General features: G+C 44.7%; 1 protein-coding gene and 1 non-coding gene across 2 annotated transcripts in view; one reads left to right on the top strand and one right to left on the bottom strand.

Annotated features, from left to right (window-relative positions):
• The window catches only part of LOC116987180, a 116,356-nt gene that overhangs the window by 24,190 nt on the left and 67,721 nt on the right, over positions 1–24,445 (bottom strand). The window lies entirely within an intron of this gene.
• Positions 7,690–7,761, top strand: trnak-uuu. The gene has a single exon. It is a non-coding gene; the product is annotated as a tRNA-Lys (tRNA).

The raw sequence follows: 24,445 nt of genomic DNA, 5'->3' as shown, positions 1-24,445 counted from the left end.
CTGGCCCCTCCTTCAAATATTCAAAAATATATGCGAAGATAAATATCTCAGTGCAACACAATATTAGACACGTCCTGATCTGGGCACTAATCTTCAACCAGTGGTCAAACTACATCACCACACCCTCTATGATCCGTTTCAGTGGAAATTATCAGGCTTGCGGTTTCATGTTCCTGTTGCTGTGAATTTCGAGTTCTCCCTCCTCCCGTCCATAAGGGTACTGACCCTAAAAAAATAACACAAAGTACTGGAATAACTCGAAGGCTAAGTGAGGTGACAAGTATAGCTGGGACATGTTGGCTGGTGTGGGCAAGTTGGGCCGAAGGGCCTGTTTCCATGCTGTATCAGTCTATGACTCTAAGGTAGAATCTCTGGAGATCATGAAGGTGATGTTTCGGGTCGGGATCTTTGTTCAGACTTGGTCTCCAGGTTCCCCTTCTGTATCTTTCGTTTCCCCCTCCCCTGACTCTGGTCTGCAGAAGGGTCTTGATCAAAAACGTCACCTATTCCTTTTCTCCAGAGATGCTGCCTGACCAGCTGAGTTACTCCAGCATTTTGTGTCTATATCCAGGTATCTGAACAGTGTGCTGGGGGAACTCAGCGGGTCAGGCATCATCTGTTGAGGGAATAGGACAGGCGATCACTTGACCCTAAACATTGTCCTTCCATTCCCTCCACAGTAGAGGTCAACCCTCCAGACTACAACGGCGCCTCCCTTGTCGGCGGGTTTAATGCCAGTGTCGCTAAGTGAGTGGGGGCCGTGTGTTCAGAGGGGGCGAGATTGGAGTTGGTGAGGAGGGGTAGAGAAGCTGAGCCGAAACGTCACCTATCCATGTTCTCCAGAGATGCTGCCTGACCCACTGAGTAACTCTAGCACTTTGTGTCCCTCTGTGTAAACCAGCATCTGCAGTTCCTTGTTTCTACATAAAACTAATTGCCCCGCTTCTTTTCTTACAAAACCACATGCCCCAGTTACCACTTGGTAAGGTTGGCGTCCCTTTGCAGCAGGACTCCTCTGGCATGCTGTAGAAACAAGGAACTGCAGGTGCTGCTTTATCCCAAAGGTAGACACAAAGTGCTGGAGTAACTCAGCTGACCAGGCAGCATCCCCGGAGAAAAGGAAGGGGTGACGTTTCAGGTCGGGACCCCACCTGCCCTTTTTCACCAGAGATGCTGCTTGACCTGCTGAGTTACTCCAGCACTTTGTGTTTCGTTGTCCCAAACATCCAGCCCACTCTCTCTCTTCCCGTCGATCAACCTGTATGTCTGTCTTCACAGCTCACCGTTTCTTCCACCAAGCAATAAGTGATACGGAAGATAGACACAAAAAGCTGGAGTAACTCAGCGGGTCAGGCAGCATCTCCGGAGAGAAGGAATGGGTGACGTTCTCTGGTCGAGACCCTTCTTCAGACAGTCTTTTCACCAGATGCTGCCTGACCCGCTGAGTTGCTCCAGCATTTTGTGTCTGTGGAGCAATTAGTTTTATCTTCGGTGTAAACTTCCTTCCTGCCCCTCCCCCCAGAGAATGGTTCCAGGTTGACTCTGAAACAGGAATCCCCCGTGTTCTGTTTGATATTAACGGTGAAAATAAACATTAAACAACAAACTCCCTTTCAAAGCCCAGGGAGCAACCTCGCCCAGAGTGTGGAGCCCCCTCTCTGTAGACGGTCACACAACACAATTCAGACAAGAGAAAAAAACCAGTCCTTTCATTGTTTATTATAAATTAAGAACCCGGGGATAATCTATAAATTGACTAAGGTTCGGACGAGTGGAGGACAAACGTTTACTTAGATCAAGTCAAGAGTCTCCCTCATTTTGAGCTAAAGTCACCAGTGTCCCTGCCTGACCTGCCAGCGTTTGATAACTTGGTTTCCATTTCCCTGTCATCGAGGTAAGTTTCGAGTTTCTATTTCCGTGTGTGACGCTGCAAATAACAAGTCAACATCAACTTCAGGAACTCAAACGTCAGCGACAACTATCGTCAGGCCAGGCGGCAAGTGCAACAAGAGAAACAGCGTTGACTATTCAGAAGGATCTTTGTCAAAACTGGCCGATGGTGAAAATAAGTTTTAAGTGAGGACACAAGGAACTGCAGGTGCTGTCTATTTACAGAAACAGACGCGAAAGGTAAAAAACTGGAAGACCGGTGGGGGCAGGACAAAGAAATAGTCAAGTTAAAGCGTTTGTCAGTCTGAAGAAGGGTCTGACCCAAAACGTCACCCATTCTCTCCATAGATGCTGCCTGTCCCGCTGAGTTACTCCAGCATTTTGTATCTGTCATCAAGTCTACTCCACCATTCAATCATGGCTGATCTATCTTTCCCTCTCAGCCCCATGTTCCTGCCTTCACCGCATAACCCCTGACAATCCAAACTACTCAAGAATCTGACAAGCTCCACCTTAAAAAAATCCCCATTGACTTGGCCTCCACAGCCGTCTTTGGCAATGAATTCCAGATTCCCCACCTCCTGACTAAATAAATTCCTCCTCATCAAATTTCTAAAGATACATCCTTTTATACTGAGGCTATGGCTCAGAATGTTTGTGTATGAATAGTCCACTGATCTGACAGTCCTCTGACTGTCTCTCAACCTCTGACAATTTAGTTACACTTGCTCAGGATGAACCCTGAGATGGACCATTGCATCCTGGATTTCCATCTCTCCCTAGTTTCATCCTGGAAAAAAGGTTTTGCCTGTCTACCCTCTCTGTGCCTCAAATAATGTTATAGTTTTGACTTCCAGCTGTGCACTGTGATGGTTCTACAAACCCCTCAGTACAAGAGCAATCTTGAATAGTGCTTAAATGTTGATCTAGTCGTTCACACCCACACCATGGGAATAATGAGACCAGAAGGGTCTCGACCTGAAACATCTCCTATCCATGTTCTCCAGAGATCCTGACCTGCTGGGTTACTCTAGTGCTTTGAATCCTTATGGGAATAAATACATAATTGGGCCCACAAACACCAATTTTGCAGGACAGAAGATGTTCTTGGAAGGAAAGGGGAGAAGGTAATCATTATCCACTCCAGTCTGTCTGCTTCAATGTGAGGGAGATAATTCAAGAGATTTTAGGGATTCCAGATCCCTTGACCTCTCATGGTCTTTAAGTAGCTGTTCAAATCAGAGACACCCTGGCCGTGCTTGTGTGAATGTGCGATGGATGGTTTTACTGCGATGTGGAAAAGTTGTAAAAATAACTGTGTCGGCTCTTAGACTAAATTGACTCATTTTCAGATAGCGACAAAAGGTAAAATAGCATTTACCTCGTTACGAAATAAATACAAGCAAGTCACAGAGGTTACAACCTCGCTTATGGGCTTTGGTTTAGTTTTAGCAATAGTGTTCAAACAGGCCCTTTGGCCCATTGCATCCGTGCCGACCAACGATCACCCGTATATTAGCTCTATGTTATCCCACTTTCACATCCTACACACTAAAGGGCCATTTACAGAAGCCAATGAACCTGGGAGCAATGATCAGAATGCAGACGTGGGGACCATACACAGGGATTGTTGGTTGATTATCAGTTCAATACATGTGATCTCAGTGGTTTCACTGTTGTCAACTTCTCTTGCTTCTTGTTCCACCAACATGATGAGCTGAATCAACTCCCATCATGTATGAATCCCCCTTGCATATTAACTGCAGTGGAAGTGCAGAACTTAACGGACAAGTATTCGGCACCAAGTAACTCATAACAGATAAAGGACACAAGTTAATATAAGAACTCTGATTGAAGAAATTAACCAGGTAATCTTTCAAACATTGTTACAGCTTTTATTTATCCATGCTGAATTACACAAAGATTGGCATTTAATTGAATTCAGATTCAGATTCAACTTTAATTGTCATTGTCAGTGTACAGTACAGAGACAACGAAATGCAGAATTAAAGTAGAGCTACTTTCCTGGCAGCTAGACTAGGCTACCGTCTTCTATAATGGAAAGTCAATGTAAAAATATGAAGTATAAAGAGTCTGAAGAAGGGTCCCGTCCCAAAACATCACCTATCCATGTTCCTCAGAGATGCTGCCTGTCCTGCTCAGTTACACCAGCATTTGATGTCTTTCTTTGGTCAACGGGCATCTGCAGTTCCTTGTTGCTGCCACCTTCTATACTGTACTCATGAGGATTTCCAGAAAAATAATTTAGTCCAATCAAGTGAATCCCTTTATCATCCTTAGAGCTCCATGTCCCTCCATATCTATGAGCTTATCTAAAAACCCTCTTAAACACTATATCCTCCACCACCATCCCCTGCAGCGTGTTCCAGGCACCCACCATCCTCTGTGTGAAAAAAGGTGCACATTTCCTTTTTAACTTTCCCCCTCAACTTAAAGCTACGGTTAAGAGATACAACACGGAAACAGGCCCTTTGGCCCATCGAGTCTGTGCCGAACACCTATCCTCGTGCAGTAGCACTATCCTACATACCATCTTTTACCAAAGCCAAACAACTTACAAACCTATACATCTTTGGAGTGTGGGAGGAAACCGGAGCACCCGGAGAAGGCACGTGCGGTACAAACTCCGTACAGGCAGCACCCGTGGTCAGAATCGAACCCGGGACTCTGGTGCTGTAGGACAGCAACTCTACCGCTGCGCCACCGTGCCATCTGTTTACAAAAATGAATCTGTGTCTCAGTACATTCGGTGACATTACAAAGTGTCATTGATTACCAACCCCCTTCACTTTCACCCTTTCAGATGTGCACCCCTTTTGCCAAGTCTCCCCTTAATACTCTCTGCTTCAGGGAGAATGCCTCTTGGTTCACCACTCCCATACAAGATTCCCAGTCAGAAATAGTGATAATCAACTTGACACCAAAAATCAGCAGTTAAATATGTTGGATAATTCTGTGAAATACGATTAGGAATTACATTTCAGATAAATATGTTTACAGTGATTTGCGGCGATTGCCATTTCGACATCTCTCTCCAATGCTCCAGTATTGATTCCTTGCGCAAATCTTTTTGTTAAAGCAAGGTGCACCAACTAGGGTCTTGTGTGCGTGTATCCTGCAGCATGTTGTCATTCCATTCCAGGTGACTATTGGATGTCACAGGCTGTAAAAACACAAATATAAACAAGGATTGTTACCCTCTGCTCTGCTATAATCTTGCTGTACAGATAGAGCTGCTGCTTCACAGTGCCAGAGACCCGGCTTTGATCTTGACCATGAATGCTCTATGTGTGGAGTTTGCACGTTCTCCCTGTGACCGTGTCGGTTTCCACCATGTGCTCCGGTTCCCTCCCATGTCCCAAAGATGTGCGGGTTTGTTGGTTAATTGGCTTCTGTAAATAGTCACTAGTGTGTAAGGAGTGGATGCGAACGTGGGTTAGAACATGGAACTGAAGTGATCGATGGTCGGCGTGGACTCGATGGGCTGAATGGCCTGTTTCCATTCTGTATCTCTGAAAACTGAAACTCAAAATACCAATTAGTCTACGTTAGTGTACAAAATCATGAGAGAAATCTAACTTCATGGTGTCTCCCAAGGACCTTTCCCACCCCAGTCATTCCCTCTTCTCCCCAATCCCATCGGGCAGAAGATACAAAAAATTGAAAGCATGTACCACCAGACTCAGAACCAGCTTCTTCCCCTCTGTTATCAGAATTCTGAACATTCATAGAGTCAATCAAACGTACAATAGGCAGAGCAAAGAGAAAAATATTGAACTGCAGAATTCTGTAGCATTGCACCTCCAGAGATAAAGTTCAATGACGACAATAAGGCCCTTCGGCCTAACTTGCCCACATCAGCCAACAGTTCCCATTTACACGTCCCACCTACCTGCATTTGGCCCATATCCCTCTAAACCTGTCCTATCCATGTACCTGTCTAAATGTTTCTTAAAGATAGGTAAATGCTTCTTAAATGTTCCTCCCATAAGCTAGGGTGCAGTCATAATCTTCCAACCCACCTCATTGCAGGCATTGAACTTTGTCTCTGGAAGTGCAATGCAAACAAAAGCTTTTCACCATTATCTCGATACATGTGGCAATACTAAACCGATACCAATGCCATTGCATGTTCCCTGTGATATTTTACCTTAACATTCCAGGAGTTGACATTTTTCACACAGTTCTGCTGTAAACATATCTTGGCCTCTTCTGCCACTAGATCCCATCTCGCTGCTGCAGCAACGTTACCTGTTGGATCTGCGGGGTCAAGGATCATTGGCCTAAGGGTTCAAACACATAAGAATCAGCAGCCAAACACAGTTTTACTAGCTCGTTCTGTACACCACAGAATCCTTTGGGAATTATCCCTTGAGCAAATCTTTTTTTTATTTTTTTTACATTACAATAATATAAGCCAAAAATAACATAATACATTTCCTGTACCACTTCACATTTTAAACTTTAAAAAGAAGAAAAGTAAAGAGAGTTAAATAGGATAGTGTGTGAAAGAGTGATCAAAAGAGACCCTTAGAAACGAAAAATTCAAAAAAGAGTTAAGAAGCAGGCCCTAGAAAAAGTAAAAGAGAAAAAGAAAAAGAAGATATATTAAAAGTAAAAAAAAGAGATTGAGCAAACCTTTAAGGCTGCTTATCCTTTCATCGATTCCTTGTTGCCTCCTGACCTTCTGTACCCTAGTAGACTAAATACTGAGGACATCTGGTGGTGCAGCGGTAGAGTTGCTGCTTTACAGCGCCAGATACACAGGTTTGATCCCGACTACGGGTACCGTGTGTACAGAGTTTGTACGATCTCCCCTTGACCTGCATGAGTTTTCACCGGGTGCTCTAGTTCCTATCTTTGGTATAAACCAGCCTCTGCAGTTCCAGAACAAGGGGTCACAGTTTAAGGATAAGGGGGAAATCTTTTAGGACCGAGATGAGGAAAACTTTTTTCACACAGAGAGTGGTGAATCTGTGGAATTCTCTCCCGCAGAAGGTAGTTGAGGCCAGTTAATTGGCTATATTTAAGAGGGAGTTAGATGTGGCCCTTGTGGCTAAAGGGATCAGGGGGTATGGAGAGAAGGCAGGTACAGGATACTGAGTTGGATGATCAGCCATGATCATATTGAATGGCGGTGCAGGCTCGAAGGGCCGAATGGCCTACTCCTGCACCTATTTTCTATGTTTCTATGTTTCCTTCCCATTTCAAATAACCTTTCACTGTGCTGTGTTTAAGAAGGAACTGCAGATGCTGGAAAATCGAAGGTAGACAAAAGTGCTGGAGAAACTCAGCGGGTGCAGCAGCATCTATGGAGCGAAGGAAATATGCAACGTTTCGGGCCGAAACCCTCTTGCTGTGTTGATTCTAGAATTCCATAAAGGACAATTATGGTTTGAACATCACTTACTTAGGTTCTTTAAGTTTGTTTTTCAGAAATCTGCCAATGCTGTCAGAGTCAAAGTTGTAGTTTGTGGTCCAAAATATCCAAAGGTCTTTGTACTGGACAATCAGTTCCAGAACGGTGCGAAATCCTTCCGCGGTGCTGAAATTTTCTCCCTTCTCAGCGCTCTCCCATGCATAGATGATCAGCAGCTCGAGAGCATACTTTGGTGGTAAATACTCTCCGGGTCTCAGTTTGCATTTATATGGGCGACGGACATACTGTTAGATAAAAATAAATCAGCATTTGAACCTTCCGCCCTTGGACTGTCTCTTTTAACAAAGGGATGAGATTAATTATTAAGGTCTTGGGTGCATAGTTCAGTTTAGTTCAGGGCCAGATAGCTCAGTCGGTAGAGCACCAGACTTTTAATCTGAGGGTCCAGGGTTCGAGTCCCTGTTCAAGCGGTTACTTTACAGACAGCAATGTGGTGCAGCGGTAGAGTTGCTGCCTTACAACGCCAGTTGCTGTCTGTACGGAGTTTGCACATTCTCCCTGTGGTAGCGTGTTTTCTCCGGGTGCTCTGGTTTACTCCCACAGATTAACTGTAAATTGTTCCTAGTGTTTAGGTTAGAACTAGTGTACGGGTGATCACTGGTCAGCGCAGACTTGGTGGGCCGAAGGGCCTGTGTCCAGGCTGCATCTCTAAACTAAACCAGTTAAAATGAAGGAACGTACCGCCATACATTAAAGAACATTATCGGCAAATTAAAGAACTATTCACTCAGGTGGAAAATTCAACTTTAACATAGTTAACAAAAATATTAACAAAGGGATGAGATTAATTATTAAGGTCTTGGGTGCATTGTTCAGTTCAGTTTAGTTTAGAGATACAGCTTGGATACTGGTTAGTTCCAGGACCAGGGGCCTCCTGTGGGGGCTATGGGTGAGTGGTGGAATATTGCGTTGGGGGAACGGGTGAGTGGTGGAATATTGCGTTGGAATGGGTTGCGTTAGGGGACCAGGCCTCCCGTGTGACAGGGACCCAACGGGTCTCAGTTGGTCCAGTTGGTGTTAAATTTAAACCAAAGGTACAAGGGGTTGCAAGGAGAATCCTTCTATACAAAGATTTGTTACATTCTGGAAACACTGGTTGTAGGGGTGGCTGGAACAGAATGAGTCCGTTTCTTCAAAAGGAAGTCACAAAGCACTGCAAATGCTAATTTACATTGAAAAAACCCATAGTGCTGGAGTAACTCAGCTGGTCAGGCAGCATCTCCGGAGGACACGGATAGACGACGTTTCACATTCGGGCTCTTTTTCAGTCTGGTTAGAGTAGGGGGAGAAAGCTGGAAAAGAGGAGGGGGCAGGACAAAGTCTGGCAAGTGATGGGTGGATACTAGTTGGGGGGGGTTAATTGACAGATGGATGGACAAAGGCTAGAAATGAAAAGGGTGTAGGATAAGGAGAGAAGAGTGAAACGAGAAGCCGGAGAGAGGGATGGTTGGAAGGGGATAGGGGGAGGGGAACAGGGGGATGGGAACAGGGGGATGGGATAGTGAAACAATCAGGTGAGTGCATAGTGGGGCTGGATTGCGACTTGAGAGAGAATCATTTACAGGGCTATAGGGAACAGCAGGGGTATAGGACTAACAAGATTCATTTATTGGTACCTGACATGGACAAATGTACCACAACAATGTGATTTGATCTGCACTTGCACTTCCAAAAGCAATTCAACTTATATAGCAGTAAACACCTCATCATAGAACAATTTCAGAAGCAGTCTCCAAATATACCTCAGTATACCAATACTTCACAAGTCGGATAAGGCCTTTCAGTTTAGGGGGTCGGTTCTTTATAAAGTCCCTCTGGAGTTCGGTGAAGCATGTCGAGAATTCTCCCCCACGTTCTCCGGTAGCAATGAGATCTTCATAGACCTGATTCTTCACGCCAGTCGATGTCAGTGGACCTTCAGGACAAAAAAGTGACCTTTTATTGCTTAGATACTGACAATTGATGTAATATTAAACTTACTACGTTGTTTGTCATTGAAGAATAATAATACTTATTATAGTATTATTATTAATAATACTTTTAATTCTATGTCACATGAAATTGCTATAAATTCTTACTTAATGCATCATAGGTTGGCAGAACATCAAATTCCACGCTCTCTGAACGCTTTTTCGATTGCAATGTGAAGCTCAAAGATTTGGGTGGGTTATTGCTTGAACCTATCGTGATTTGAATATCATGAATCTTATATGCAAGGCTTCTGGAGCACTTTTCCAGCATTTTCCGAATTTCCTCCAGGATTTCCTGCCTGTTGGCTCTCTGGTCCTGGAAACTTTTGAAGCAACTGAGGAAGACGACAAGATCGGCATCCGAACTATTTCTTAAAGCTGTTCCTTTCCCCGACGATCCACCCTGACAACCACAAAAAGGAAAAAAAATATTCATAATTGTTTTAATATTTGCAAACTTACACATTCTGGGTAGATGATATAAAAAATGCCATTCCTTTCAATCTTCATCATAATTCAGAATTAGAAACTTTGTTATCGACTTTGCTCATTTTCTAACCATCAATTCTCCCGACGTTGAAGCTTCCAGGGAGAAGGCAGGAGAATGGGGCTGAGAGGGAAAGATAGATCAGCCATGATTGAATGACAGAATACACCCGGTGGGCCGAATGGCCTAATTCTGCTCCTGAAACTTATGAACCTACGACTCTTTCGCAAGTATAGGGATCAGAGTTCCTCCAGCACTTTGTGTCTTTTTGTTTATAAACCAGCATCTGCAGTTCCTCGCGCCTACAAAGTACCACCAGAGCAGTCTCCACCAAATCCTCTACATGTTTGCAAGGATGTGCCATCCCATGTCAATAAAACGCCCCCATTCATAAACTAAAGACATTATTTTAAATAATTAATTGTGGTCAGCAGCGGTTACAATCTAAGCGACTCACCTTCACGGCTCTGATGACACTAATGTTGGGTCGCTTCATGAAACATTGGTTCTTTAAAAACTCGCAGATTCTCTTCACGGCTTCCTTCATGCGGACATTGAACCCGCTGGGCTCCAAGTATATTTTAATGAAATCGTCCAGCTTCTTCGGATCTGTGTGGTACAGGTCTCCGCCGTTTTCCATAGTTGATTTTCGCAGGCAGCGGCTTCTGGCTTCAACTCGGGCGCCGTGGATTCTGAAGTCGTTGATGCTCCAAATAAAATGTGAACTAACTGTGTCACACCGACCTCCTTATATTGCGGGCGCTGGCCCCTCCTTCAAATATTCAAAAATATATGCGAAGATAAACATCCCAGTGCAACACAATATTAGACACGTCCTGATCTGGGCACTAATCTTCAACCAGTGATCAAACTACAGCACCACACCCTCTATGATCCGTTTCAGTGGAAGTTCTCAGGCTTTCGGTTTCATGTTCCTGTTGCTGTGAATTTCGAGTTCTCCCTCCTCCCTTCCATAAGGGAACTGACGCTAAAAAAATAACACAAATAGCTGGAATAACTCGAAGGCTAAGTGAGGTGACAAGTATAGCTGGGACATGTTGGCTGGTGTGGGCAAGTTGGGCTGAAGGGCCTGTTTCCATGCTGTATCAGTCTATGACTCTAAGGTAGAATCTCTGGAGATCATGAAGGTGATGTTTCGGGTCAGGATCTTTGTTCAGACTTGGTCTCCAGGTTCCCCTTCTGTATCTTTCGTTTCCCCCTCCCCTGACTCTGGTCTGCAGAAGGGTCTTGATCAAAAACGTCACCTATTCCTTTTCTCCAGAGATGCTGCCTGACCAACTGAGTTACTCCAGCATTTTGTGTCTATATCCAGGTATCGGAACAGTGTGCTGGGGGAACTCAGCGGGTCAGGCATCATCTGTTGAGGGAATAGGACAGGCGATCACTTGACCCTAAACATTGTCCTTCCATTCCCTCCACAGTAGAGGTCAACCCACCAGACTACAACGGCACCTCCCTTGTCGGCGGGTTTAATGACAGTGTCGCTAAGTGAGTGGGGGGCCGTGTGTTCAGAGGGGGCGAGATTGGAGTGGGTAAGGAGGGGTAGATAAGCTGAGCCGAAACGTCACCTATCCATGTTCTCCAGAGATGCTGCCTGACCCACTGAGTAACTCTAGCACTTTGTGTCCCTCTGTGTAAACCAGCATCTGCAGTTCCTTGTTTCTACATAAAACTAATTGCTCCGCTTCTTTTCTTACAAAACCACATGCCCCAGTTACCACTTGGTAAGGTTGGCGTCCCTTTGCAGCAGGACTCCTCTGGCATGCTGTAGAAACAAGGAACTGCAGGTGCTGCTTTATCCCAAAGGTAGACACAAAGTGCTGGAGTAACTCAGCTGACCAGGCAGCATCCCTGGAGAGAAGGAATGGGTGACGTTTCAGGTCGGGACCCCACCTGCCCTTTTTCACCAGAGATGCTGCTTGACCTGCTGAGTTACTCCAGCACTTTGTGTTTCGTTGTCCCAAACATCCAGCCCACTCTCTCTCTTCCCGTCGATCAACCTGTATGTCTGTCTTCACAGCTCACCGTTTCTTCCACCAAGCAATAAGTGATACGGAAGATAGACACAAAAAGCTGGAGTAACTCAGCGGGTCAGGCAGCATCTCCGGAGAGAAGGAATGGGTGACGTTCTCTGGTCGAGACCCTTCTTCAGACAGTCTTTTCACCAGATGCTGCCTGACCCACTGAGTTGCTCCAGCATTTTGTGTCTGTGGAGCAATTAGTTTTATCTTCGGTGTAAACTTCCTTCCTGCCCCTCCCCCCAGAGAATGGTTCCAGGTTGACTCTGAAACAGGAATCCCCCGTGTTCTGTTTGATATTAACGGTGAAAATAAACATTAAACAACAAACTCCCTTTCAAAGCCCAGGGAGCAGCCTCGCCCAGAGTGTGGAGCCCCCTCTCTGTAGACGGTCACACAACACAATTCAGACAAGAGAAAAAAAACAGTCCTTTCATTGTTTATTATAAATGAAGAACCCGGGGATAATCTATAAATTGACTAAGGTTCGGACGAGTGGAGGACAAACGTTTACTTAGATCAAGTCAAGAGTCTCCCTCATTTTGAGCTAAAGTCAACAGAGCCTGACCTGCCAGCGTTTGATAACTTGGTTTCCATTTCCACGTCATCGGGGTAAGTTTCGAGTTTCTATTTCCGTGTGTGACGCTGCAAATAACATGTCAACATCAACTTCAGGAACTCAAACGTCAGCGACAACTATCGTCAGGCCAGGCGGCAAGTGCAACAAGAGAAACAGCGTTGACTATTCAGAAGGATCTTTGTCAAAACTGGCCGATGGTGAAAATAAGTTTTAAGTGAGGACACAAGGAACTGCAGGTGCTGTCTATTTACAGAAACAGACGCGAAAGGTAAAAAACTGGAAGACCGGTGGGGGCAGGACAAAGAAATAGTCATCAAGTTAAAGCGTTTGTCAGTCTGAAGAAGGGTCTGACCCAAAACGTCACCCATTCTCTCCATAGATGCTTCCTGTCCCGCTGAGTTACTCCAGCATTTTGTGTCTGCCATCAAGTCTACTCCACCATTCAATCATGGCTGATCTATCTTTCCCTCTCAGCCCCATGTTCCTGCCTTCACCGCATAACCCCTGACAACCCAAACTACTCAAGAATCTGTTCAAAAGGGAACTGCAGATGCTGGAATATCGAAGGTACACAAAATTGCTGGGGAAACTCAGCGGGTGCAGCAGCATCTATGGAGCGAAGAAGGGTTTCGGCCCGAAACGTCGCCTATTTCCTTCGCTCCATAGATGCTGCTGCACCCGCTGAGTTTCCCCAGCAATTTTGTGTACTCAAGAATCAGACAAGCTCCACCTTAAAAAAATCCCCATTGACTTGGCCTCCACAGCCGTCTTTGGCAATGAATTCCAGATTCCCCACCTCCTGACTAAAGAAATTCCTCCTCATCAAATTTCTAAAGATACATCCTTTTACACTGAGGCTATGGCTCAGAATGTTTGTGTATGAATAGTCCACTGATCTGACAGTCCTCTGACTGTCTCTCAACCTCTGACAATTTAGTTACACTTGCTCAGGATGAACCCTGAGATGGACCATTGCATCCTGGATTTCCATCTCTCCCTAGTTTCATCCTGGAAAAAAGGTTTTGCCTGTCTACCCTCTCTGTGCCTCAAATAATGTTATAGTTTTGACTTCCAGCTGTGCACTGTGATGGTTCCACAAACCCCTCAGTACAAGAGCAATCTTGAATAGTGCTTAAATGTTGATCTAGTCATTCACACCCACACCATGGGAATAATGAGACCAGAAGGGTCTCGACCTGAAACATCTCCAATCCATGTTCTCCAGAGATCCTGACCTGCTGGGTTACTCTAGTGCTTTGAATCCTTATGGGAATAAATACATAGTTGGGCCCACAACACCAATTTTGCAGGACAGAAGCTGTTCTTGGGAGGAAAGGGGAGAAGGTAATAATTTTCCACTCCAGTCTGTCTGCTTCAATGTGAGGGAGCTAATTCAAGAGATTTGGGGATTCCAGATCCCTTGACCTCTCATGGTCTTTAAGTAGCTGTTCAAATCAGAGACACCCTGGCCGTGCTTGTGTGAATGTGCGATGGTGGTTTTACTGCGATGTGGAAAAGTTGTAAAAATAACTGTGTCGGCTCTTAGACTAAATTGACTCATTTTCAGATAGCGACAAAAGGTAAAATAGCATTTACCTCGTTACAAAATAAATACAAGCAAGTCACAGAGGTTACAACCTCGCTTATGGGCTTTGGTTTAGTTTTAGCAATAGTGTTCAAACAGGTCCTTTGGCCCATTGCATCCGTGCCGACCAACGATCACCCGTATATTAGCTCTATGTTATCCCACTTTCACATCCTACACACTAAAGGGCCATTTACAGAAGCCAATGAACCTGGGAGCAATGTTCAGAATGCAGACGTGGGGACCATACACAGGGGTTGTTGGTTGATTATCAGTTCAATACATGTGATCTCAGTGGTTTCACTGTTGTCAACTTCTCTTGCTTCTTGTTCCACCAACATGATGAGCTGAATCAACTCCCATCATGTATGAATCCCCCTTCCATATTAACTGCAGTGGAAGTGCAGAAATTAACGGACAAGTATTCGGCATAACTCATAACAGATAAAGGACACAAGTTAATATAAGAACTCTGATTGAAGAAATTAACCAGGTAATCTTTCAAACATTGTTACAGCTTTTATTTATCCATGCTGAATTACACAAAGATTGGCATTTAATTGAATTCAGATTCAGATTCAACTTTAATTGTCATTGTCAGTGTACAGTACAGAGACAACAAAATGCAGAATTAAAGTAGAGCTACTTTCCTGGCAGCTAGACTAGGCTACCGTCTTCTATAATAGAAAGTCAATGTAAAAATATGAAGTATAAAGAGTCTGAAGAAGGGTCCCGTCCCAAAACGTCACCTATCCATGTTCCTCAGAGATGCTGCCCGTCCTGCTCAGTTACACCAGCATTTGATGTCTTTCTTTGATCAACGGGCATCTGCAGTTCCTTGTTGCTGCCACCTTCTATACTGTACTCATGAGGATTTTCAACGTATCCAGAAAAATAATTTAGTCCAATCAAGTGAATTCCTTTATGATCCTTAGAGCGCAAAACCACCGAAAAATCAGCATTAATTGTCAAATAGTTTGAAAACCAGTAGCTGTGGGCGTCCACATTGTCATTTGAACATTGTAAGTGTGTGTACAAGGTGAAGGTTGTAAATGGAGTTAAAAATGCCCAGATAAAGAGCTGACTATTGAGCATGTTTGCTGAGGACTGAGGGGTTTGGGGAATGTGCACTGAGACTGCATGAATGAATGTATGAATGAATGAATGATACTTTATTGTTACATGTACCTATCTAGGGTAGGGTGCCTCGGTACAGTCAAATGCTTTGTTCTGCACACAACCTAGGCTGTACACGAGTGTCCCCACCTATCTGTTGCCGACTAAGTTACAAATCACCGAACAACCTTATCTGTTGCCCCTCATGTGGGATGAACATGCTGAATCACCCCAGTTCCATTTGTGGATATTGGTCACATAAGATCGCCTGGATGAACAGGTGGTGGGAAAATGTTCCAGTAGAAAGAACACAATACAGAACATGTGCCTGTTAAAAGCAGAGTCCGCCGCTTGTCTGTCGCCAGTGATAGTTAATTCCGATTCACCCCAGATAATTACCCCTCAATGATAACTTAATTTAAAGTCTTTCGCATTGCTACTGATTTTCATACTGTTTAACTATGATCCTCTGCATTTAAACATTGGAGTTCGCTGCCACCACGCAGTCGCAGGTTGACTTGGATGGTGGAATGTTGCTTAATGCCGTAAGATTCCAGTGTACGTTCATCTTCAAGTGGGTTAGATTGAAAGGTCAAGTGGTACTGCCTTGGTTGGACGTGTGTCTGAGATTCAATTTCATTTTTTAAACTTGAAACCTTGTCGCTTGGTGAAACCTGAATTGTCAGATTACGCTCATTGTATTTGACAAATATTTCCATTGTGTTTGGCATTAGCTGGATCGTTGCATCAAAGAAGATCCTGGAACCCAACAAGGTTTTTCCATCATCCAAAATGGTGCCATTGAATACCAGTTGTTGCTGGGAGACTGAAATTTTCCAATTTTGATGAATGTTGCGTTTGATCTCAGAGACCTTGAAATTAATGTCGGCCTTTAGTTGTAATGATTTACCACCCAGGCTGGTCACAGTGATTTTAAATGTCTTCACTGGCTGAGGAACACAAGTAAAAATGGCAATAAATAAAATGTAGTTCCTTTTCATTTTGGACAAGACACATAAGAGAGTGAGATTGTGGACACCCATTCTTTTGGGCATCATCGGGTGCACTTGGAACACGAGATTTATTCTTTTGAAGCGCAGGAGGATGAGGGGAGATCATGAGAGGAATAGATTGGGCAGATGCACAGAATAGGAGCCAATTTAAACGGCACCTTTCCGCCTGAATTAACCAGGGAGCGATGGTAATGGGTGTGGCCTCAATTCACCATTCATTAAAAGCCCAGACCATTGAATATGCCCCATTTATGCTAATCCCACCAGCCTGTGTTTGGCCCATATTCCTGTAAACTTTTCTGATCCATGCAATTCTCCAAATATCTTTTAAATGGTGTGATTGTACCTGCCTCAACTCCTCCTCTGGGAAAGTCCATAGACTGTGTCTACAATGGGGTGAAGGTGAACAGAGTGAACGACAGTTCACAAGCCTGATAACAGAGGGGGGGTGGAAGATTGCAACCTTCACGTGGTCCGCCCTGTTTCAACGAATGTGTGCACAATCAAATAACATCAAATAGAACAAGTTGTCCTACAACTTTAGGCTGTGCACGCCATATGGTAGAAGAAGAAGTAGATAACAGAGGGGAAGAAGCTGCTCCTGAGTCTGGTGGTGCACGCTTTCAACCTTCTGTATCTTCTGCCTGAGGGGCGCGGGGAGAAGAAGGAATGACTGGGGTGGGACAAGTCTTTGATTACGTTGACTGCTTTTCCGAGGTAGGGTAAGTGTAGATGGAGTCAATGGTGGGAGGTGACGTCTATACAGTGTGGCAGTGGTGATGTATAACAGAATCCCATCACCCACTCAGCAAAACACCATCATTCCTTTAAACCATTTTACCTGGACATCCCAAGCTGGGGTGTTCATGACACAGGGCATGCTTAGACATTTCCTGGCTTCATCCTGCATCACATTCCAACTACCTGGTGAAGCCACATTTCCAGTTGGATCGGCTGGGTCAAGAATGAATGGCCTGAAAAATAAAACCATTTAAATAACACCACTTAACTTTAAGCTGGTGTTTGCTGACAATATGCCAGTGAATGCCATGGCATTTATTATTATTGTGTATCAATCCTGCAATTACAAAGGATCATCTTGTGATTCTGTGCAGACATTTGTATTTCAATTAAGGACGGCACGGTGGTGCAGCTGGTAGAGCTGCTGCCTCACAGCGCCAGTGTCCCGGGTTCGATCCTGACCTCGGATGCCGTCTGAATGGACTTTGCACGTTCTCCCTGTGACCGTGTGGGTTTCCTCCGGGTGCTCTGGTTTCCTCCCACATTCCAAAGTTGTGCAGGTTTGTCGGTTAATTGGCCTCTGCAAAATATTGCCCCAAATGTGCAGGGAGTGGATGCGAAAGTGGGATAGCACAGAACTAGTGAGAAAAAGGGAGTTGATGGTCAATGTCGACAAGGTGGGCCGAAGGGCCTGTTTCCATGCTGTATCTCTGGACATTCAGTAATTATTTTTTCTTATATGTCCAATGTGTTTCAAGAAGATATCTGAAGAATGTGATGCAATGTAATATTTGCTGCTGGACCAGGAAGCCGGAAGGGGAAGGTTAATTAAAAGTACAAGAGTAAGTGTAATTGGAATAGTCTACAGTGACTTACCCTTTGCCATGGAGCTTCCTGATTAAAACGTCGGCCACGGTTGGATTCTTGACATCATAGAACTCTGTCCAGTAGATGCAGACTTCCTGATAGCGGCAGATCAGGTCCAGGACTGTGCGGAACCCTTGGGCAGTATCAAACCTCTCCTGATGATTACCTTGTTCCCAGGCATAGACTGTCAATAGCTCCACCGCATATTTTTCAGGGAGCCGTGCTCCACCACACAACTCAGATTTCCGTGGCTTGACATGCTGGTGAAAATCAGTGACAAATCTGATTTTGAGAATCATAGTCTTACAGTGTGGAAACAGGCCCTTCGGCCCAACTTGCCCATACTAGCCAATATGTCTCACCTGCACCAGCCGCACCTGCCTGCATTTGACTCACATCCCTCTAAACCTGTCTTATCCATGTACCTGTCTAAATGTTTCTTAAACGTTGTAATAGTCCCTGCCTCAACTACCTTCTCTCGGAGCAGAATTAGGCCATTTGGCCCATCAAGTCCACTCCGCCATTCAATCATGGCTGATCTATCTTTCCCTCTCAACTCCATTGTCCTGCCATCGCCCCATAACCCCTGGCACTTTACTAACGAAGAATCAGTCAGGACAAGTTTGGAGGGATATGGACCAAGCGCAGGCAGGTGGGACTACTGTAGCTGGGAGATGTTGGCCGGTGTGGGCAAGTTGGGCTGAAGGGTCTGTTTCCGCGCTGTATCACTGTCTGACTTCACCCTCCCGTGGTTTCAATGATTAACAATGATCCTGTTCTCAAGTCACTCACCTCCTTGTACCAATATTTCAGCAGACGAATCAAGTCTTTAACTTTTGCCGGATGCCGTTTCACAAATTCTCTCTGAAGTTCAGTGAAGCAGGGAGAGAATTCTCCATCCATGACCTTATTTTCATTTACAAAATTGATTAACTTGAGATGCGCAACACTGAAATTGCACTGTGGTGCTGGAAGAAATTAAATGATTAATGGGAGATGGTCAAAAGGCAATTCCTTAACAAAAGCTGTCCTATAAACTCATCCAAGACTAAGCAGGCCATGAGTAATAGGAGCAGAATTAGGCCATTTGGCCCATCAGGTCTACCCCGCCATTTAATCATGGCTGATCTATCTCTCCCTCCTAACCCCATTCTCCTGACTTATCCCCATAACCCCATACAGTGTTGCATTTTAATCAGTCTCAGGTTAGGTTTTCACCTTCAAAGAGATTAACAAGCAACCTTCCAAGGGGTTATCTGTAAGTTTAACCCAAGGTGGCTTTAACCTGGATGACACACAAAGGTTCTGATGGTAAAACCAGCTGCCCTCGAACCCGTCCGTCCACGGTTTTGAAGGGTATTTGTACACTGCCAGACAGCAATGATATAGATTTAAGTTTAATCAGTACTATATAAAGGTACAATCAAGTCAAACTCAAGTAAAATAGATGGAGCAAAGAGTGTGACTATGGATCAGCTCAGTGTCTTAGTGGAGAGCGACGGCATATTGACAGAAGATTGCAGCCTGAGATTTCATCTGGAAGATGAACCTTCTGTGGTCATTAGACGCAAGGAGAATACCTCCTAATTGTCACTTAGTTTAGTTTAGAGATACTGCATGGGACCAGGACCTTCGGCCCACCGAGTCTATGCCGTTCACAATAGTTCAATGTTATCCCACTTTCTCAGTCACTCCCTACACACTAAGGGCAATTTACAGAGGCTAATTAACCTATAAACATGCGTGAGGAAACCGGAACACCCGGCGAAAACCCACACGGTCCAGGGAGAACGTGCAAACTCCATACCGACAGCACCAGAGGTCAGGATTACACCCGGGTCTCTGGCACTATGAGGCAGCAGCTCTACCAGCTGTGCAAATCATTCTGCCTAGAAAGAAAAAATATATCATTTTGACAAGTCTTCCAATCAAAAGCTAATTCCAGATGCCAAGGAACTGAACACCAGAAATACTTTTAACTAACAATGGGACATTGGTGGGACCAAATCAGACCAGCTTCACTCTTCCCATCTTTCAAGGTGAACAGTGGAGGCTGACAGAAGGTTCCAAATTACATTTAAGATGCAAGAGCTGCCTGAGGAGATAATTGAGGCAGGTACTATCACAATATTTGACCAGGTACATGGATAGGAAAGGTTCAGAGGGATATGGGCCACATGCAGGCAGGAGGGACAAATGGAGATGGGGCACCTTGGTCAGTGTGGGCCAGTTGGGCTGAAGGGCCTGTTTCAATGCTGTATGATTCCATGTAATAATACTTTTAATTCTATGTCACATGAAATTGCTATAAATTCTTACTTAATGCATCATAGGTTGGCAGAACATCAAATTCCACACTCTCTGAACTCTTTTTCGATTGCAATATGAAGCTCATAGATTTGGGTGGGTTATTGCTTGAACCTATCGTGATTTGAATATCATGAATCTCATATGCAAGGCTTCTGGAGCACTTTTCCAGCATTTTCCGAATTTCCTCCAGGATTTCCTGCCTGTTGGCTCTCTGGTCCTGGAAACTTTTGAAGCAACTGAGAAAGATGACAAGATCGGCATCCGAACTATTTTTTAAAGCTGTTCCTTTCCCCGACGATCCACCCTGACAACAACAAAAAGGAAAAAAAATATTCATAATTGTTTTAATATTTGCAAACTTACACATTCTGGGTAGATGATATAAAAAATGCCATTCCTTTCAATCTTCATCATAATTCAGAATTAGAAACTTTGTTATCGACTTTGCTCATTTTCTATCCATCAATTCTCCCGACGTTGAAGCTTCCAGGGAGAAGGCAGGAGAATGGGGCTGAGAGGGAAAGATAGATCAGCCATGATTGAATGACAGAATACACCCGGTGGGCCGAATGGCCTAATTCTGCTCCTGAAACTTATGAACCTACGACTCTTTCGCAAGTATAGGGATCAGAGTTACTCCAGCACTTTGTGTTTTTTTGTTTATAAACCAGCATCTGCAGTTCCTCGCGCCTACAAAGTACCACCAGAGCAGTCTCCACCAAATCCTCTACATGTTTGCAAGGATGTGCCATCCCATGTCAATAAAACGCCCCCATTCATAAACTAAAGACATTATTTTAAATAATTAATTGTGGTCAGCAGCGGTTACAATCTAAGCGACTCACCTTCACGGCTCTGATGACACTAATGTTGGGTTGATTCATGAAACATTGGTTCTTTAAAAACTCGCAGATTCTCTTCACGGCTTCCTTCATGCCGACATTGAACCCGCTGGGCTCCAAGTTTCTTTTAATGAAATCGTCCAGCTTCTTCACATCTGTGTGGTACAGGTCTCCGCCGTTTTCCATCGTTGATTTTCGCAGGCAGCGGCTTCTGGCTTCAACTCGGGCGCCGTGGATTCTGAAGTCGCTGATGCTCCAAATACACCGACCTCCTTATATTGCTGTCGCTGGCCCCTCCTTCAAATATTCAAAAATATATGCGAAGATAAACATCCCAGTGCAACACAATATTAGACACGTCCTGATCTGGGCACTAATCTTCAACCAGTGGTCAAACTACAGCCCCACCCCCTCTATGATCCGTTTCAGTGGAAATTATCAGGCTTGCGGTTTCATGCGCCAGTTTCTGTGAATTTCGAGTTCTCCCTCCTCCCGTCCATAAGGGTACTGACCCAAAAAAAATAACACAAAGTACTGGAATAACTCGAAGGCTAAGTGAGGTGACAAGTATAGCTGGGACATGTTGGCTGGTGTGGGCAAGTTGGGCTGAAGGGCCTGCTTCCATGCTGTATCAGTCTATGACTCTAAGGTAGAATCTCTGGAGATCATGAAGGTGATGTTTCGGGTCAGGATCTTTGTTCAGACTTGGTCTCCAGGTTCCCCTTCTGTATCTTTCGTTTCCCCCTCCCCTGACTCTGGTCTGCAGAAGGGTCTTGATCAAAAACGTCACCTATTCCTTTTCTCCAGAGATGCTGCCTGACCAGCTGAGTTACTCCAGCATTTTGTGTCTATATCCAAGTATCTGAACAGTGTGCTGGGGGAACTCAGCGGGTCAGGCATCATCTGTTGAGGGAATAGGACAGGCGATCACTTGACCCTAAACATTGTCCTTCCATTCCCTCCACAGTAGAGGTCAGCCCTCCAGACTACAACGGCACCTCCCTTGTCGGCGGGTTTAATGACAGTGTCTCTAAGTGAGTGGGGGGGCCGTGTGTTCAGAGGGGGCGAGATTGGAGTTGGTGAGGAGGGGTAGAGAAGCTGAGCCGAAACGTCACCTATCCATGTTCTCCAGAGATGCTGCCTGACCCACTGAGTAACTCTAGCACTTTGTGTCCCTCTGTGTAAACCAGCATCTGCAGTTCCTTGTTTCTACATAAAACTAATTGCTCCGTTTCTTTTCTTACAAAACCACATGCCCCAGTTACCACTTGGTAAGGTTGGCGTCCCTTTGCAGCAGGACTCCTCTGACATGCTGTAGAAACAAGGAACTGCAGGTGTTGCTTTATCCCAAAGGTAGTCACAAAGTGCTGGAGTAACTCAGCTGACCAGGCAGCATCCCTGGAGAGAAGGAAGGGGTGACGTTTCAGGTCAGGTCTGCCCTTTTTCACCAGAGATGCTGCTTGACCTGCTGAGTTACTCCAGCACTTTGTGTTTCGTTGTCCCAAACATCCAGCTCTCTCTCTTCCCGTCGATCAACCTGTATGTCTGTCTGCACAGCTCACCATTTCTTCCACCAAGCAATAAGTGATACGGAAGATAGACACAAAAAGCTGGAGTAACTCAGCGGGTCAGGCAGCATCTCCGGAGAGAAGGAATGGGTGACGTTCTCTGGTCGAGACCCTTCTTCAGACAGTCTTTTCACCAGATGCTGCCTGACCCACTGAGTTGCTTTGAATCCTTATGGGAATAAATACATAGTTGGGCCCACAAACACCAATTTTGCAGGACAGAAGCTGTTCTTGGGAGGAAAGGGGAGAAGGTAATAATTTTCCATTCCAGTCTGTCTGCTTCAATGTGAGGGAGCTAATTCAAGAGATTTGGGGATTCCAGATCCCTTGACCTCTCATGGTCTTTAAGTAGCTGTTCAAATCAGAGACACCCTGGCCGTGCTTGTGTGAATGTGCGATGGATGGTTTTACTGCGATGTGGAAAAGTTGTAAAAATAACTGTGTCGGCTCTTAGACTAAATTGACTCATTTTCAGATAGCGACAAAAGGTAAAATAGCATTTACCTCGTAACGAAATACATACAAGCAAGTCACAGAGGTTACAACCTCGCTTATGGGCTTTGGTTTAGTTTTAGCAATGGTGTTCAAACAGGCCCTTTGGCCCATTGCATCCGTGCCGACCAACGATCACCCGTATATTAGCTCTATGTTATCCCACTTTCACATCCTACACACTAAAGGGCCATTTACAGAAGCCAATGTACCTGGGAGCAATGTTCAGCATGCAGACGTGGGGACCATAACAGGGGTTGTTGGTTGATTATCAGTTCAATACATGTGATCTCAGTGGTTTCACTGTTGTCAACTTCTCTTGCTTCTTGTTCCACCAACATGATGAGCTGAATCAACTCCCATCATGTATGAATCCCCCTTGCATATTAACTGCAGTGGAAGTGCAGAACTTAACGGACAAGTATTCGGCATAACTCATAACAGATAAAGGACACAAGTTAATATAAGAACTCTGATTGAAGAAATTAACCAGGTAATCTTTCAAACATTATTACAGCTTTTATTTATCCATGCTGAATTACACAAAGATTGGCATTTAATTGAATTCAGATTCAGATTCAACTTTAATTGTCATTGTCAGTGTACAGTACAGAGACAACGAAATGCAGAATTAAAGTAGAGCTACTTTCCTGGCAGCTAGACTAGGCTACCGTCTTCTATAATAGAAAGTCAATGTAAAAATATGAAGTATAAAGAGTCTGAAGAAGGGTCCCGTCCCAAAACGTCACCTATCCATGTTCCTCAGAGATGCTGCCCGTCCTGCTCAGTTACACCAGCATTTGATGTCTTTCTTTGGTCAACGGGCATCTGCAGTTCCTTGTTGCTGCCACCTTCTATACTGTACTCATGAGGATTTCCAGAAAAATAATTTAGTCCAATCAAGTGAATCCCTTTATGATCCTTAGAGCTACATGTCCCTCCATATCTATGAGCTTATCTAAAAACCCTCTTAAACACTATATCCTCCACCACCATCCCCTGCAGCGTGTTCCAGGCACCCACCATCCCCTGTGTGAAAAAAGGTGCACATTTCCTTTTTAACTTTCCCCCTCAACTTAAAGCTACGGTTAAGAGATACAACACGGAAACAGGCCCTTTGGCCCATCGAGTCTGTGCCGAACACCTATCCTCGTGCAGTAGCACTATCCTACATACCATCTTTTACCAAAGCCAAACAACTTACAAACCTATACATCTTTGGAGTGTGGGAGGAAACCGGAGCACCCGGAGAAGGCACGTGCGGTACAAACTCCGTACTGGCAGCACCCGTGGTCAGAATCGAACCCGGGACTCTGGTGCTGTAGGACAGCAACTCTACCGCTGCGCCACCGTGCCATCTGTTTACAAAAATGAATCTGTGTCTCAGTACATTCGGTGACATTACAAAGTGTCATTGATTACCAACCCCCTTCACTTTCACCCTTTCAGATGTGCACCCCTTTTACCAAGTCTCCCCTTAATCC

This window comes from Amblyraja radiata, chromosome 25 (genome assembly GCF_010909765.2).
Source record: "Amblyraja radiata isolate CabotCenter1 chromosome 25, sAmbRad1.1.pri, whole genome shotgun sequence".
NCBI classification, from domain to species: domain Eukaryota; kingdom Metazoa; phylum Chordata; class Chondrichthyes; order Rajiformes; family Rajidae; genus Amblyraja; species Amblyraja radiata.
This window is presented reverse-complemented; position numbering and strand designations above follow the sequence as displayed.